The following is a 19218-nucleotide window of genomic DNA, read 5'->3' as shown; positions in this document are numbered from 1 at the left end:
AGTTGGGCCCTATTCGCGCTGTCGCGGACGTACATAGTTTCTGACGTCGGCCACACGGGTTCGATATCATGGATTAGGCCGTGCACAACGGGATGGCCAATGGTGGCGAGGAATCAATCTCCCGCATGGCCAATTATTTCTTCACGTCCAAGAACGGCAAGAGCGAGGAGGAGGGCATTGTGGTGTCCATCAGCCTACCCAAGAACATCATGGAGAACTAGCCCAATCTGTCGGTGGCTCGAGCTCATTGATATATGGCATGCGGTTGACGCCGTGGAGGTCGCCACCACTGCAACTGCTGCCTGTGGCCATCGACCGCCTCCCTCCATGGCCGCCGAGCTATGTTTCTCCTCGCAGTCGCGTATGTCCATGTCGTCCCTACTAACCCATGGCATCATCTGCTTCAGTCCCACCCATATAGGCCATCATTGTAGCATGGAAGGCCTATCGTACAGTTCGCATGGATCAGTATTTTGACGTGTTGAGCGTCTTGCATTTCATTTACTTTTCCTTATTTTGTGTTCATATATGGATTCCGACAGAATTCAGTCGCTGCTGGAACTCTACTTTCATGACTCCTGCATATGTTTGTAGATATGATTGTAACATATGTTGCTTATGTTTTTCTCAATTTTTTGCAGCCTAAATGGAATAACTGGTATAGACATGTTGTATATTATTGGGGAGTATATGGCGGGCTGCACTGCCTGGGTGCACGTAGCGAGGTAGGTCGGATGGCATCAGGGTGGTGGTTTCCGATTTTGTTGCTGGTTGGTGCATGTCCTGGTTAGGCATGGTTTTCGAGGATGAGTTGCTATGTGCATGCATAATAGCAGGAGTTGATGTGACTACGTACATTTGTATAGGCAGTTCTAATATTTTTTTTCCGTTTGCATGCGTAGGTTGTGATGAGTTTCGTGCATAGTGGTTGAGAGATCTTTTCTCCTGGCTGTTAGCGGCTATAGTGTTGTTTTGCATGGCTGTGCCGTGTTGGTTTTCCTTTGTTTAAAGTCCGCTGCCGCGTAGATCGTAGGTTCTCGTGGTCGTCGGTGATTATATTCTAGATGGTCGTGATTACGTGGTTGGATTTATTCACGCCCTTGTATAATGTTCAAGGCTCTAGGCTCAGTAGCAGAAGCAACTTTTAATTTGTTACATGCACATAAAATAACCATCGATTGCTAAGAAAGTAAAAATAAAAACATTTGCTCCCTAGAACAATAAATGTGTGCCCACCAAGAAAGAAGAGAAGATTAGGCCGAATCAAATCATCATAGTAAAAGAAACGATGGGAAACCTATATAGAGGTATCAACACAAGGCTGCCATTTTTGTGACATTCATTGATAATATGATGGTCCATGCATTCTAGCTCAGTTAATTTTGATGTTTCTTTAGGTTTAATTCTTTGGGGCAGAATCATTTTTTTAATAAACTGAAACCTCATTGTGATATAATCCCTAGTTGTTTAGGTAATCAAACTGAAGACTTCACTTTAATTCGGCCAGAATAAATAGTTGCCTTATGTAATAAAATCTCACTTTTCAAAGTGCCGTATTTGTCTATCCTAACTTAATTGCAATACAAGATACTCCAAACAAGTTATCCATCATGTTACATATGTAACTACTTGGGTGCACTTTGAATTAGTTTAATTATTTCCCTCATATGCAAGAAGGGCAAGCGGGGACAACATATACATACTTCCGTCCAATAGTGATTTCTGATGTTTTCTTGAAGAAGAGAAAGCAACACTAATACGTCGAAGTTAAAAGTTAAAAAAACACAAAGCTATGTTTTCCAATGACCGACCAACCTAATTATACATCAACGATTCTCGAACGTTCAAGCAAAGAAATGATATCCAAATTAGCAACCAATCAAACAGTCAAAAAACTAACACACGAGTTTTCCTTCTACCACGTATGTAATTTCAACATAAAGTATCTACATAGCACTGTATCATTTCATCACCGGCACACATGCAGCGGGTGGTCAAACATGGATGCTATGAATTATCGAAGAATTGAAAAGTTGTCATGCAATATCAATATGATTTCCTTTATCTACAACATACCGACTCTTTTCTTTCTAGTCGATAATGCTTTTCTCTATGAAATATTTTAGCATCCATACCAATATGATTTTTTACATATACCATGAAATGAATATAAGGGTGAAAAAACTCATTATTTTCAAGATTTATATTGTAACTCATTTTTCACCAATTATGTATACTTACTAAACAATATGGTTTAACCCCCCTCTCATATTAATTTGTTGTATGCGGGCATCAGGACTAAACAATATGGGTTTACCTCTTCTCATATTTCTTGTATGCATGCATCATTACAGAGGATATTTTACCCTCTTCTCATATTTGTTGTATGCATGCATCAAGTTGTGGTGAACTTGGATAACACACTATTAACATACATAATAAGATCCTTAAGGGTGAAAAAACACCACTAGCTATCTTTCTTGGTGTTGTATATTTGTTTTCCCTCTGAATGTTGTAAGATAATGACCAGCCTAAAAGCTCAGTGAAAATATTTTTGCCTGGCTTCTGGCTGAGAAAATATTTTTCAATTGCTATGTCAATCCAAGTTAGTCAACGGCCAGACGAAAAAACTGTAATAGATGGGTATACCTATTGACTTTTTTTCCTACACATAAAAAATGGCACTTCCAATTTAATACACAAACAATATCTTTGATGTATAGCTTAAGTCTATATGCTTATAATCCCTAGTTGTTTAGGTAATCAAACTGAAGACTTCACTTTAATTCGGCCAGAATAAATAGTTGCCTTATGTAATAAAGTCTCACTTTTCAAAGTGCCATATTTGGCTATCCTAACTTAATTGCAATATAAGATACTCCAACCAAGTTATCCATCATGTTACATATGTAACTACTTGGGTGCACTTTGAATTACTTTAATTATTTCCCTCATATGCAAGAAGGGCAAGCGGGGACAACAGATACATACTTCCGTCCAATAGTGATTTCTGATGTTTTCTTGAAGAAGAGAAAGCAACACTAAATACGTCGAAGTTAAAAGTTAAAAAACACAAAACTATGTTTTCCAATGACCGACCAACCTAATTATACATCAACGATTCTCGAACGCTCAAGCAAAGAAATGATATCCAAATTAGCAACCAATCAAACATTCAAAAAACTAACACACGAGTTTTCCTTCTACCACGTATGTAATTTCAACATAAAGTATCTACATAGCACTGTATCATTTCATCACCGGCACACATGCAGTAGGTGGTCAAACATGGATGCTATGAATTACCGAAGAATTGAGAAGTTGTCATGCAATATCAGTATGATTTCCTTTATCTACAATATACCGACTCTTTTCTTTCTAGTCGATAATGCTTTTCTCTATGAAATATTTTAGCATCCATGCCAATATGAATTTTTACATATACCATGAAATGAAAATAAGGGTGAAAAAACTCATTATTTTCAAGATTTATATTGTAACTCATTTTTCACAAATTATGTATACTTACTAAACAATATGGTTTAACCCCCTTCTCATATTAATTTGTTGTATGAGGGCATCAGAACTAAACAATATGGGTTTACCCCTTCTCATATTTCTTGTATGCATGCATCAATACAGAGGATATTTTACCCTCTTCTCATATTTGTTGTATGCAGGCATCAAGTTGTGGTGAATTTGGATAACACACTATTAACATACATAAAAAGATCCTTAAGGGTGAAAAAAACACCATTAGCTATCTTTCTCGGTGTTGTATATTTGTTTTCCCTCTAAATGTTGTAAGATAATGACCAGCCTAAAAGCTCAGTGAAAATATTTTTGCCTCGCTTCTGGCTGAGAAAATATTTTTCAATTGCTATGTCAATCCAAGTTAGTCAATGGCCAGACAAAAAAACTGTAATAGATGGGTATACCTATTGATTTTTTTCCTACACATAAAAAAATGGCACTTCCAATTTAATACACAAACAATATCTTTGATGTATAGATTAAGTCTATATGCTTATAATCCCTAGCTATTTAGGTAATCAAACTGAAGACTTCACTTTAATTCGGCCAGAATAAATAGTTGCCTTATGTAATAAAATCTCACTTTTCAAAGTACCATATTTGGCTATCCTAACTTAATTGCAATATAAGATACTCCAACCAAGTTATCCATCATGTTACATATGTAACTACTTGCGTGTACTTTGAATTAGTTTAATTATTTCCCTCATATGCAAGAAGGGCAAGCGGGGACAACAGATACATACTTCCGTCCAATAGTGATTTCTGATGTTTTCTTGAAGAAGAGAAAGCAACACTAATACGTCGAAGTTAAAAGTTAAAAAAACACAAAGCTATGTTTTCTAATGACCGACCAACCTAATTATACATCAACGATTCTCGAACGCTCAAGCAAAGAAATGATATCCAAATTAGCAACCAATCAAACATTCAAAAAACTAACACACGAGTTTTCCTTCTACCACGTATGTAATTTCAACATAAAGTATCTACATAGCACTGTACCATTTCATCACCAGCACACATGCAGTGGGTGGTCAAACATGGATGATATGAATTATCGAAGAATTGAAAAGTTGTCATGCAATATCAATATGATTTCCTTTATCTACAATATACCGACTCTTTTCTTTCCAGTCGATAATGCTTTTCTCTATGAAATATTTTAGCATCCATACCAATATGATTTTTTTACATATACCATGAAATGAAAATAAGGGTGAAAAAACTCATTATTTTCAAGATTTATATTGTAACTCATTTTTCACCAATTATGTATACTTACTAAACAATATGGTTTAACCCCCTTCTCATATTAATTTGTTGTATGCGGGCATCAGGACTAAACAATATGGGTTTACCCCTTCTCATATTTCTTGTATGCATGCATCAATACAGAGGATATTTTACCCTCTTCTCATATTTGTTGTATGCAGGCATCAAGTTGTGGTGAATTTGGATAACACACTATTAACATACATAAAAAGATCCTTAAGGGTGAAAAAAACACCACTAGCTATCTTTCTCGGTGTTGTATATTTGTTTTCCCTCTGAATGTTGTAAGATAATGACCAGCCTAAAAGCTCAGTGAAAATATTTTTGCCTAGCTTCTGGCTGAGAAAATATTTTTCAATTGCTATGTCAATGCAAGTTAGTCAACGGCCAGACAAAAAAACTGCAATAGATGGGTATACCTTTTGATTTTTTTCCTACACATAAAAAAATGGCACTTCCAATTTAATACACAAACAATATCTTTGATGTATAGCTGAAGTCTATATGCTCATAAATTATCAATTCAGTCGTAGGTTCATGCAAACTGTTTGCCCCAAGTATGAACTCTATCATGTTAACTACTGATATGACACTCTCTCGGCTAATGGTGCTAATGGAAGGAAGTTATCATCGTAGCATACCCTTTGTTTTATAGAATGGCATGATGTGAATAAATGAAACTTATTAAAGATGTATCAACGTGTATTTCTCTGTTTAGCAACATTTGTTGTAAATAGTAAACACATTCCATATGGATACACCGTATCAACGGGCGCGGCGTGCCGCCGCGCGGGCTATGCTAGTACAAAACAATAGCAATTCGCCTCCCTGTCGATCTGAAAAAACAGCAATTCCTGTCATTCACAAACAGAACAGTGAGCTTCCTCTAAATGCAAGTAAGTGACCCCCTATCACTATGTCACCGAGAGACTGATAGCCATTTTGAGAACAAGCAACTACTAGTAGAGCGTCATTGCATACCTTTCTACTCATGCATTCTTCAACACTTTCAAGAGCGCCAACGCCGCTGTACCAAATAGCCTTCTGAGTAGAGGATTATTAGCTATTGGTTGCGGAACTCTGCCCATCAGTGGACCAAAATTAGATCCTATACCGGTTGATATACTCCAACCTCTGTCATGATTGGTCTGTTCAAGAGTGTGCATTGTCACGTAAAACACCTTCGATCCGCACACATGCTAAATTTGCCAAGTCTCCCTCTCGCGTCGCCTCCCCCGTGGGCGGCTCGGGAGGGCTCAGCCACCGCCGCCCCCTAGTAACCCTCCAGCGCCCTTCTCCTCCTCCGCCGCTGCCGATGGTCGGTGCCGGGCAAAGCCCGTGCGTGTGACGGCGGCGGCGGAGGGTCTCTCCTCCCTCTCCCGGATCCGCGGCGGCGCGGGCGTCCTGATCCACGGGATGCGGCCCTCCCGACGGTGTGGCAGATCCCGGAGGCGGCGGGCTCGCGGCGGTGCATGGGCGCCCAGATCTATGGGTGTGGGACTCCCGGCAGCGTGCAGGCTCCCGGCGGCGGCGGGATCGGTCGACGGCGGGCTTGGGCGATGGCGTCGGCTGCGTGGTGCCGGATCTCGCCACTCCGGCCATCGTGGAGGAACCTGGACCTGGGGCGGCGGCCCCGTTAGGCATGGCGACGACGCCCTCGGCTGGCGACGTTCGTGGGGGGTGGATGGACGACGTCTTGACCGCGTGGGCGGTGAGGTGCCGGTGGATCTCCTCCGCGCTGCAGGCTCTCTCCCGCTGCACTTGGTGGCTTACGATCGCGGTCGTCGGCCTTGGTGCGTTCGCGGGGCTGGTAGAGGTGCCAACGGACCGGAGGAAACTCTGGATGACTTGTTCATCCCGACGGTGGCAACGACCAGGGTCGCTGTTCTCCTCCGTGCAGTCGCCGTCGAGGTCCCGGCCCTCCACTGCGACCCCATGCCCGGGTGAAAACCCAAAATCTCCTTAGATTGGGCGGCAGCGGCACTGCTTGTGCCGTACCCTTCTTGGAGGCGCCGCCTGGGGCGTTTGGGTGCTCAGTTAGAGGAATTGCAGGTGGAGGGGATGGGACCAGTGGCAACGGGTGGTTTTCGCGACGGAGGAGTGGCATGGCATCTGGAACGTCGACAACGGCAGGTCTCAGCGGCATGGAGCAACGGGGTCTCGCCGGTGGGCGTGTGATGATGGACGAGCGCAGGATGGTGGCGTTGTCTGGCAACGTGGTGGCATCGACGGCAGCTAGACCGGGCAAGGTAGATGCAACAGTACATCACTGAAGATGGATTGGTGGAAGGTGCCTACGGCGGCCTCATACCCGGCAGGCGTCCTGGTCGAGGAGTGCACCGGACTGGTGGGTGCCCCGTACCCGGCAGGAGTCCTGGTTGGGACCTCAGGTCTTAGATGTTAGGTTTGGCTGTGAGGTCTGTTTCGTATTAGGCCCAGACTATCAGCATCCCTTCATCAACTGGATAGGAGTAGACACGGATGTTGCCTAGACGGTGGCTTTAGTCTTACTGTTGTATGACTTTGTAAGGTCTTGTATGAATAATTAATAAAGTGGTTGCATGCATCGTCCAGATGCACAGAGGCCGGGGTCCTTCTCCTTTAAAAAAACGTAAAACACCTTCGGAAAAGGCTTGTATTCCAACACTGATCTTCCGCACGACAAGAAACTTCTTGCATATTTGAGCTCCGATGACGAGAAGTAGTTTTATCTTCGGTGTAGTTCAAGTAGTAGTTCGAACTAGTAGTCGTAGTAGTATTAACTTGATGAATGTTGTGACGCCCGGATAATTAGGCTACAGTAATCCCCCGTTAATGATGCCACGTCACCTCTGTCACTGTAGTTAATCTCGGGTTAGTTCAAAAACCGATTCAAAATTCAAATTCAAAATCAAGTCAAACAATTAAAGTTTTCAAAAGTCAAAACTAAAATGTTCTCAATGTGACAAATAAATCATGGATAATACTGGTGGAGAAACCACACTTTTATAAAATGTTCAAATACTCTAAAATGAATAAAACGGTAGCAAATACAATTATTTAAATGCTTTTAAAATAATAAATAATTTCAAAACCAAATTGTCATAAGTATTAAACTATTGTGGTAGTGGCATAATTTGTAGCATCTATTTAGGTGCCACTTTGGTATTTTACTAAAACTAAAATAAAAGGAAACTAAAAGAAAACAAAATTAGAAAAATAAATAAAAAGTAAAAGATAAAACGAAAGAAAAGGGATAAAAAGCCCCCCAGCCCAACTGGGCCACGACCACCTAACTGGTCTACTTAGGCCTCCCCACCACCAAACCCTAGCCCAGATCCCCCTCCCTCGTCTCTTCCCCTCATCTCGATCCAGATCGGGGCAGCGCCCCTGCGCTCGCCGCCGCTCGCCCTGCGCTCGCCTGACGCTGTCCGTCGTCGCCCAGAGCCCGCGCCACCCGTTGCCGCCTCGTACTGCCTGGACCTCGCCGGAGCCACCACGCCGGCCTGCCTCCCCATCTCCGTCAACGCCGTCGTCCACTTCCTCCTCCTCCTCAACACCCACTGCCCTGTCCCTACGGCCCCGTGGTGAGGCCCCGTCCTCCCCCCTTCCCCCGCGCGCGCTCGAACCCCACCGTGCCTGCCGCTCGCGCACCCACGCGCGCTCGCTCGCACGGAGCCGCGCCCGAGCCTCCAGCGCTCCGCGCCCCTGTCGCGCTCACCGCGCGCTCCGCCTGACCCCACCCCCCCCGCTGCGCGCCCGCGCGCGCCTCCTTCCCTACTGCTGAAGCTGCCACTGCTGCTTGCTGTTGGGCCGCCGCCGCTGCTGCTAATACTGCTGCCGCTCGCGCGCGCCCGGTCACGGTGGCTCCGCCCGGCCGCGCCCGCGCCGTGCTACATCCTGCTCCGCCCCCGCGCGGCCGCTGCGCCCACTGAGCCTCCTCTGCTCCGCTCGCCACACCCCCGCATCGCTTCGGTCGCGCCTTGCCACCGACGCCTCTCCTCCGACCGGCCGAGCCTGCCTCCGACCGCCGCCAACGACTACGACCCCGCTCCAGTTCGCCTCGCTGGTGCATGCCTCGTCGCCGCGTTCGGCCACTGCGCTACAGCGTGCTCTCGCGTGCACGCGCACGGCCCCGCTCGCGCCCGACCACCCCCTTGCTCCGCCCGGTCGTTGCCCGCCGGAGCTTCCCGCCGCTCACCGGCCGTTGCCGCTCGCGGCCTCCTCGTCCGGGTCTGCCCCTTCGGGCGCCCACCCCGGCGCCCGTTCGCCCGCTAAGCCCCCCAGCCTATGACACAGGGGCCCACCCCAGAACGATTTTAAATAAAAAAATAAAAATGAATTAATAAAATTAATTATTAATTAAATGATGAATTAATTAAGTTAATTAATCATGTTTAATTAATCTAATTAACTAGTTAGTTTAATTAAACAGTAATTAGTTAGCTAAACCTAATTAACCTAAACATAGAATGACAGGTGGGTCCCACTGGACCCACACGTCAGTTTGACCAGTCAACACCTCTGTTGACTGCTGACGTCATGATGACATCAGCAAACACTATTCTGGATAATGTTGAATTAAATAAATTAAATAAATTCTAAAAATGATTTAAAGCTTTAGAAAATCATATAAAATAAACCGTAGCTCAGATGAAAATACTTTCTACATGAAAGTTGCTCAGAACGACGAGACGAATCCGAATACGTAGCCCGTTCGTCCGCCACACACCCTAGCATATCGAACACGCAACTTTCCCCCTCCGGTTCATCTGTCCGAAAACGCGAAACACCGGGGATACTTTCCCGGATGTTTCCCCCCTTCGCCGGTATCACCTCTTACCGCGTTAGGGCACACCTAACACCGTTGTTTTGCTTTGTCCTGCATCGTTATGCATCTGTTTGCATAGTATTCATTGTTTCTTCCCCCTCTTCTCTCCGGTAGACTACGAGACCGACGCCGCTGCTGGTGCCCCAACCGACTACGTTGTTGACGACCCCTCCTTCTTGCCAGAGCAACCAGGCAAGCCCCCCCTTGATCACCAGATATCGCCTATTCCTTCTCTCTACTGCTTGCATTAGAGTAGAGTAGCATGTTACTGCTTTCGTTAATCCTATTCTGCTGCATAGCCTGTCATTGTTGCTACTGTTGTTACCTTTACCTGCAATCCTACATGCTTAGTATAGGATGCTAGTATTCCATCTGTGGCCCTACATTCTTGTCCATCGGCTGTGCTATACTATCGGGCTGTGATCACTCGGGAGGTGATCACGGGTATATACTATATACTTTATACATGATACATGTGGTGACTAAAGTCGGGCCGGCTCGTGGAGCACCCGCGAGTGATTCACGTGAATTGGAGGCTGAAAGGACCTTTGTCCCGACGGCCCTCTGGGTGGATCTTTGTGTCGGGGCGACAGGGCAGGTTGACACCGCCTAGGTGAGAGGTGGGCCTGGCCCTGGTCGGCGTCTGCGGTTACATCAATTAACACGCTTAACGAGATCTTGGTATTTGATCTGAGTCTGGCCACTGGTCTATACGCACTAACCAACTACGCGGGAACAGTTATGGGCACTCGCGTCGTGGTATCAGCCGAAGCCTTCGTGACGTCAACGACTGAGCGGCGCGCGCCGGATTGGACTGGAACGCCTACTCTTTTATAAGGGAGGCTAGGTCTGCTTCTGGCCGCGTTCGCAACGTGCAGGTGTGCAATGGGCGATGGGCCCAGACCCCTGCGCCATAGGATTTAGACCGGCGTGCTGACCTCTCTGTTGTGCCTAGGTGGGGCTGCGACGTGTTGATCTTCCGAGGCCGGGCATGACCCAGAAAAGTGTGTCCTACCAAATGGGATCGAGCGTGTTGGGTTATGTGGTGCACCCCTGCAGGGAAGATTATCTATTCGAATAGCCGTGATCTTCGGTAACAGGACGACTTGGAGTTGTACCTTGACCTTATGACAACTAGAACTGGATACTTAATAAAACACACCCTTCCAAGTGCCAGATATAACCCGGTGATCGCTCTCTAACAGGGTGACAAGGAGGGGATCGCCGGGTAGGTTTATGCTATGCGATGCTACTTGGTGAACTTACCATCTACTCTCTTCTACATGCTGCAAGATGGAGGTGGCCTGAAGCGTAGTCTTCGACAGGATTAGCTATGCCCCTCTTATTCTGGCATTCTGCAGTTCAGTCCACCGATATGGCCCTTTACACATATACCCATGCATGTGTAGTGTAGCTCCTTGCTTGCGAGTACTTTGGATGAGTACTCACGGTTGCTTTTCTCCCTCTTTTCCCACTTTCCCTTCTACCTGGTTGTCGCAACCAGATGCCGGAGCCCAGGAGCCAGACGCCACCGTCGACGACGATTCCTTCTACACTGGAGGTGCCTACTACTACGTGCAAGCCGCTGACGACGACCAGGAGTAGTTTAGGAGGATCCCAGGCAGGAGGCTTGCGCCTCTTTCGATCTGTATCCCAGTTTGTGCTAGCCTTCTTAAGGCAAACTTGTTTAACTTATGTCTGTACTCAGATATTGTTGCTTCCGCTGACTCGTCTATGATCGAGCACTTGTATTCGAGCCCTCGAGGCCCCTAGCTTGTATTATGATGCTTGTATGACTTATTTATGTTTTAGAGTTGTGTTGTGATATCTCCCCGTGAGTTCCTGATCTTGATCGTACACGTTTACGTGCATGATTAGTGTACGATTGAATCGGGGGCGTCACAAATGTAGTAGCTCGAATTTGTTGAAGCAGTCGTTTAATTTCTAGTTTCAATTAGAACTATGTTTAATTATTATGTTCGAAATGAAGTAGTAGTTGAATTTGCTATGTTTGAATTTATATGTTTCAAATGAAGTACTAGTTGAAGTATAGTTTTACATCTCAATTTGCATTTTTATTGGAGTTGCTGTTTTTTTTTCGTGAATACACAAAGCTTGCTTATCTTTTCATTGATAGAAGAAAGAGAATGAGTACAGTAGGGGGTACAACACATGGCATGAACACAAGAAGGCACGACCATGCAACCCGAAGCAGAGAAACAAGGGGTGCTCGGCCCGAACGGGGGAAAGAACACAACTAAACCCACAGATCCTAAACAGAGAGGCATGGCGACATAGCAGGACGTCAAACATCTTCAAATCCAACACTGGGAAAGCCGCAAGCAAACAAGTTAGTGCCTTCAAGAAGGGGTGCGACATCATGACGCCGTCGCCATCCGATCCGAATAACCGGACCTAGGGTTTCCCACGGTGCTCGAAGAGGGGCACGGATAAAGGCCGTGGCAACGCCTCCACGATGGGAAACGGCAATCGCGAGTGTCGCCGCTGCCAGCGTCAGCAAGCCGAGCATGGATTTCACCAGGCCTGAGTCCGAGCAATCCCATAGCCACAAGATCAGGATCCGAAGATGAGAAAGACAAACCACCAGTCGACTGCCATTCTCGAAGGGAAGGGGTGGGGCTGCACCTGCGACCGAAAAAACACGAGCTTTGAAAACAACATGCGGTGAGGGTGGACAGGGTCGGGAAGGTAGCGAGGTAGAAAGCCGGCGAAGAGGGTGGATGGTGACCAGCGCCGCCGGCGAGCCGAAGCCAGAAGGGAACGCAGATCCGAGCTGCCGGAGGCGTAGCCGCTAGAACACCAGGGAACCGAAGACGCTGGAAGGGGACACAGCGACCGGAGCGCCGGGGCCAAGATCGCACCAGTAGGGGACGCCGACAGGCCATGGATGCTGGAGAACGCTGGTCCGTGGCCGTCGGGACCAGAGCGATGCCGGCAAGGATCCGCCGCGAAGATTCAGCCCACTGCCAAAACGAACCTTGACCACACACGCGCAGAGGTCGACGTCGTAGCTCGGAGGAGGTGCCGTCGGAGACGAAGGGTGGTCTACAAGGGGGCAAGACTGAGCCTTGGCCAGCCCGGCCACTTCCACCCGAGCCCTCGCATGACCCAGCACGGAGCACGGCCGCACCGCCGCATCGGACCGGCAAGATGAACACAACAGTTGGAGGGGAGGGCGGCTCGCCAGATCGGATCTGGGATGGCGGGGAGGTTGGGGGAGAGGAGCTCCAGCGCGAAGGGGACGAAGCCACCCTGCCGCCCACAACCTCAGTCGCGGCGCGGCCTCACCGGCCGGCCCGCCGGCGGCAGCAACGCGGAGGAGCGATGGTGAAGGAGAAGTTCGTGGGGATGGGGAGGGGGGTCCAGCACGAGGGGAAGGACAAAACCGCCCCGTCGCCGCCATCCCCGGGCGCGGCGCGGCTTCGCCGGCCGGCCCTCCGGCGGCGGCGATGGGAGGGGGCGCTGGCGGAGGACGGCTGCCGGCGGCGACGAGGGTTTCCCCCGTGTCGCCAGTTGTGGTCGACGAGGGTTTCCCCCAGGGTCACCCACAACACTCGCAATATGAACAAAGTTGAGTTGCTGTTTTACATCTCCAATATGCATCTTCTATTGAAGTTGTCTTTTTTTTAATGAAAAAAACGTCTTTTAAGGTAAAATTTTACATCTTTTGTTTTACATCTCCAAATTTGCATCTTCTATTAAAGATGATATTAGATATTCCCTCATCCATCCACCTTTTTAATGCACGGTTAGCTCTTCGGTTGAGTGCATGGGCTTTCCTCACACGGCCTGTAGCCATGCACAACATGGTCGTCGTCGACCGGTCCAACCATTGTGTTGCAGCTATGTGCGTCACTATGCTACCTTCTCCGTTGTGTAAAAAAAACATCTGCGATTTTCAGTGTTTTTTTTCATTTTTTGATTTCTTGTCCGATTTCATTTCTTTCTCATGTTTATTTTTCAATTAAAAAATGCTTATGTACCTAAATAAATTGGGTACATATTTTCAAAAGGTGTTCTAGTAATAACTTTTCAAATATTTAGTAATAATGTTCGTAAATTTTTAAATTTTATTAAGCACTTTACAAATGTGTTAATTTGATATAAAAAATTCTTCGTGTATTTATAAAAAAATATTGTGAAATTATTTTTCTACGCACATTACAAATGTTCATGCTATTTTAATAATGTAATTTTTAAAACTATGCACGTATTTTCTAAAATTATAATTATTAAATTTGTAAATGTATTACAGTTCCCGCAAAAAAGGAAACGTATTGCAGAAAAAAATTAAATCAAAAAAATAACTGAGAATAAAACGTGAATTTTTAAAATGTTGGGTACATAAAAACAAGCCAAAAGGTAGACAAATAAAATCAACTCATAACGGAAGAAACGGAGAAATTAGAAAAAACTGGTGGGAGATGATCGCGAGAGCTATGTCTCGCTTTTAAAGAGACGGTAGTTTCTCTCGCTTGAAGGTTCTCTCTCTTTGGTAAGTATTGGGCTGGCCCATTTCTTCTACTCTCTCACTCACTCGGGATCCATCGATCTCTCTCGCCCCAGTTCTTACTGTTTGTTGTACTCGTTCGTTCTCTTTTTTCATTTTCTTTTGTTTTTCTTTGTTTTTAACCAGTTTTTCTTATTTTTTCACAGTTCTTACCATTTGCTTTGTTTTTTCACTGTTTTTCTTTGATTTTTTACTCTTCTTTGTTTTTCCATCGATTTTCCTTATTTATTTCTCAGTTGTCACCTTTTTTTCTTTTGTTTTTTTGTTTCATTCTTGGTTTTTCTTCTTCTTTGTTTTCCTTTCTTTTTTGCACTGGTTTTCTCCTATTTTCTTTTCTATTTCTTCTTGGTTTTTCTTCGTTGCGTCATAGATTTTCACTGTTTTCTTTCAGTTTTCTGTTTTTTGTTTTCCGAAGTGTTTCTTTTATTATTTTTCTTCAGTTTTAATGAATTTTCTCCTTTTTTTTCTGTTCTCTTTAACACATGTCTACATTTTCCCATACAAATTTTTACATTTTATGTATTCATCAGGAACGTTGTTTATCATGATTAGCATTTTCCAAAAAGAAAATTAAAATTGAAATAATATATGTTCTTTGACTCTTTTTTTCATACACATTTACATTTTTAGTAGTATCAGGATTTTTTTACATATATGATTGGCAATTTTTTTATACATGATCAAATTTAAATAAATATGTTTTGATGTTCAAATTTTTTAGGACATGTTCTACATTTTGTTATATATCAGAAATATTTTTTGTACACATTTAATATATTTTTCATAGATGATTATCTTTTTTCAAGTATTTGTATTTGATGACTATTTTTTAATAGTCATTTTACATTTTTAGTATATATCAGGAACATTGTTTTTTGCACAAATAACATTTTTAAAATAGTATATGGTTAACATTTGTTTGATAGACGATCAACATCTTTAAAAATTGATGATTTTCTGTTTAATTTTTAATACACGTTCTACATTTTTTTGTATACATCAGGAACCTTTTTTTTAACCTTGAACAGTAGGAGAACCTCCTATTATTTTTATATTAATATAATGGGGTAACAATTTACATGAGAACTTTACATGGTATAGTTACATATCAACCCCCCCTGCTTAATTCAGTGATCAGGAACCTTTTTTTATATGTTTAACATTTTTTAAATGCTTGATTAACATTTTTGAAATATATGATCAACATTTCCTTACACATGGTATATTTATTGTAGATGTTTTTATATATAAGAAATATTTTTCTACACATTTTATATTTTACAAATGGTAGATCAACTTTTTTAATTGTTTTATGTAGAGTGTTTTTTCTAGTATTTGAAAGTGTAAATGAGAAAGCAAAGAAAAAATGTTTAAAACAAAAGAAAAAACGAGGCTGTGGCCCCCCGCAAGCTAGGCTGACCTAGTCCCTGCCTCCCTCATGCGAGGCTACCCTATCAACAACGTGACTCCCAGTGCACTCTCTCTTCTCTTTGTTTTGTTGATATAGCGAGACATAATCGCGGACTAGCACCCACACCAGCAAGCCTTTTTTAGACATACCACACCTGAAAGCCCAAAATCACTAGTTAAGGGGTACCTCTTGCAAAGGTTACTTCCACCTCCTCTAATGGTGGAAAGTGACGCACTACATGTGTGACACTTGTCGTAAACTGGCAGTTCTAGTGGGATTTCTTACCACGTACACGATGCATGGGTAGGTTTGTGCTTCTTTTCGAAAATTTGTTTATTCGGAATGTTTAATCTCTTGAACTGCGTCCAAATTACGAACCGTTTTCGCCGTTCAGTTTCTCATGTCCTTCAAAACTAGATCCCGTGTTGCTAGGTTTCGACAAACTTTTTCGTATAAAATATATGCTCCAAAACAGTACCAACTCGTGTTTTAAATTGTATTGTTTTGGAGCATATATATGCTCCGAAAATGCAAAAAAGACAAAAAACGCACGAAAAAAATGTTTCACGAGGGTGCGTGCCCCGTGCGCAACATGTGGCGACCACTGGGTGCACCATTTGACGCGCTCGCATGTTGTCCCACCCCCTGAATCGCTCGCTGTTGCGGAAGCCTTCCAAGGCACTCCTCGATTAGTTTCTCTCTCGAAAGCCCCCCGAGCAAAGGGACTGCCCCGAGAGTGAACCTTTGGAGCAAGGCCATTTAACTGGTTAAATAAATGAGAGAAGAGAACGAGATATGCATTGAACAGACAAGAATCCTAATTCTCGATCCGCAGTTCCTCCTCCCACTTCTTGCTTACTCTTCACCGACTCAATTCTTTTATCTATATATTGTTTTAGAAACTGGAGTGTTACAATAAGGGCATCTTCAACATCGTGCATCAAATAGTCCCTAAAAATTCGGAACATGTGGTCCATACACTTTTTTCCCTCCAATGTCATGAATCAAACGTCTGTGGACCAGTTCAAATGTCTGAAATCCCACAAACCAAACGGAGGTCGACACCCAGGTTTCCACAACCCCCCTCTCTCGTTCCGCTCCAAATGACACTCTGTTGAGGAACGTAGCAATAAATCAAAATTTTCCTACGTGTCACCAAGATCAATCTATGGAGTCTTCTAGCAACGAGAGGGAAAAGAGTGCATCTACATACCCTTGTAGATCGCGCGCGGAAGCGTTCAAGAGAACGGGGTTGATGGAGTCGTACTCGTCGTGATCCAAGTCACCGATGATCCTAGCGCCGAACGGACGGCACCTCCGCGTTCAACACACGTACGGAGCGGGGACGTCTCCTCCTTCTTGATCCAGCAAGGGGGAAGGAGAAGTTGATGGAGATCCAGCAGCACGACGGCGTGGTGGTGGAAGTAGCGGGATCCCGGCAGGGCTTCGCCAAGCGCAAGCGGGGAGGAAGAGGTGTCATGGGAGGGAGGGAGGCGCCAGGGCTTGGGGTGCTGCTCCCATGCGCCACCCCACTATATATAGGGGTGGAGGGGGCTGGTTTCCTTGCCCTCCAAGTCCATTGGGGCATTGGCAAAGGTGGGGGAAAGAAATCCCATCATTTCCCTTCCCCACCGATTGTTATCCCCCTTTTTTAGGGATCTTGATTCCTTATTTCCTTCTAAGGTGGGATCTTGGTGCGCGTTGACCAGGGGTGTGGGGCCTTGCCCCCACTACCCACGTTCATGTGGGTCCCCCCATGCAGGTGGGCCCCACTTTGGAACCTTCTAGAACCTTCCCGGTACAATACAGAAAAATCCCGAACATTTTCCGGTGGCCAAAATAGGACTTCCCATATATAAATCTTTACCTCTGGACCATTCCGGAACTCCTCGTGACGTCCGGGATCTCATCCGGGACTCCGCACAACTTTTGGTTAACCGCATACTAATATCTCTACAACTCTAGCGTCACCGAACCTTAAGTGTGTAGACCCTACGGGTTCGGGAGACATGCAGACATGACCGAGACGACTCTCCGGTCAATAACCAACAGCGGGATCTGGATACCCATGTTGGCTCCCACATGTTCCACGATGATCTCATCGGATGAACCACGATGTCGAGGATTCAATCAATCCCGTATACAATTCCCTTTGTCAATCGGTACGTTACTTACCCGAGATTCGATCGTCGGTATCCCAATACCTTGTTCAATCTCGTTACCGGCAAGTCACTTTACTCGTACCGTAATGCATGATCCCGTGACCAAACACTTGGTCACATTGAGCTCATTATGATGATGCATTACCGAGTGGGCCCAGAGATACCTCTCCGTCATACGGAGTGACAAATCCCAGTCTCGATTCGTGCCAACCCAACAGACACTTTCGGAGATACCCGTAGTGCACCTTTATAGCCACCCAGTTACGTTGTGACGTTTGGCACACCCAAAGCACTCCTACGGTATCCGGGAGTTTCACAATGTCATGGTCTAAGGAAATGATACTTGACATTAGAAAAGCTTTAGCAGACGAACTACACGATCTTGTGCTATGCTTAGGGTTGGGTCATGTCCATCACATCATTCTCCTAATGATGTGATCCCGTTATCAATGACATCCAATGTCCATGGTCAGGAAACCATAACCATCCATTGATCAACGAGCTAGTCAACTAGAGGCTTACTAGGGACATGTTATGGTCTATGTATTCACACATGTATTACGGTTTCCAGTTAATACAATTATAGCATGAACAATAGACAATTATCATGAACAAGGAAATACAATAATTGAAGGAAATATGCCCTAGAGGCAATAATAAAGTATTATATATTTCCTTATATCATGATAAATGTTTATTATTCATGCTAGAATTGTATTAACCGGAAACATAATACATGTGTGAATACATAGACAAACAGAGTGTCACTAGTATGCCTCTACTTGACTAGCTCGTTAATCAAAGATGGTTATGTTTCCTAGCCATAGGCATGAGTTGTTATTTGATTAACGAGATCACCTCATTAGGAGAATGACGTGATTGACTTGACCCATTCCGTTAGCTTAGCACCCGATCGTTTAGTATGTTGCTATTGCTTTCTTCATGACTTATACATGTTCCTATGACTATGAGATTATGCAACTCCCGTTTACCGGAGGAACACTTTGTGTGCTACCAAACGTCACAACGTAAATGGGTGATTATAAAGGTGCTCTACAGGTGTATCCAAAGGTACTTGTTGGGTTTGCGTATTTCGAGATTAGGATTTGTCACTCCAATTGTCGGAGAGGTATCTCTGGGCCCACTCGGTAATGCACATCACTATAAGCCTTGCAAGCATTGTGACTAATGAGTTAGTTGCGGGATGATGTATTACGGAACGAGTAAAGAGACTTGCCGGTAACGAGGTTGAACTAGGTATCGAGATATCGACGATCGAATCTCGGGCAAGTAACATACCGATGACAAAGGGAACAACGTATGTTGTTATGCGGTTTGACCGATAAAGATCTTCGTAGAATATGTGGGAGCCAATATGGGCATCCAGGTCCCGCTATTGGTTATTGACCGGAGAGGTGTCTCGGTCATGTCTACATAGTTCTCGAACCCGAAGGGTCCGCACGCTTAACGTTACGATGACAGTTTTATTATGAGT

The sequence above is a fragment of the Triticum aestivum genome, chromosome 6D (genome assembly GCF_018294505.1).
Source record: "Triticum aestivum cultivar Chinese Spring chromosome 6D, IWGSC CS RefSeq v2.1, whole genome shotgun sequence".
Taxonomy (NCBI): Eukaryota; Viridiplantae; Streptophyta; class Magnoliopsida; order Poales; family Poaceae; genus Triticum; species Triticum aestivum.
Note: the sequence above shows the minus strand (reverse complement) of the source record.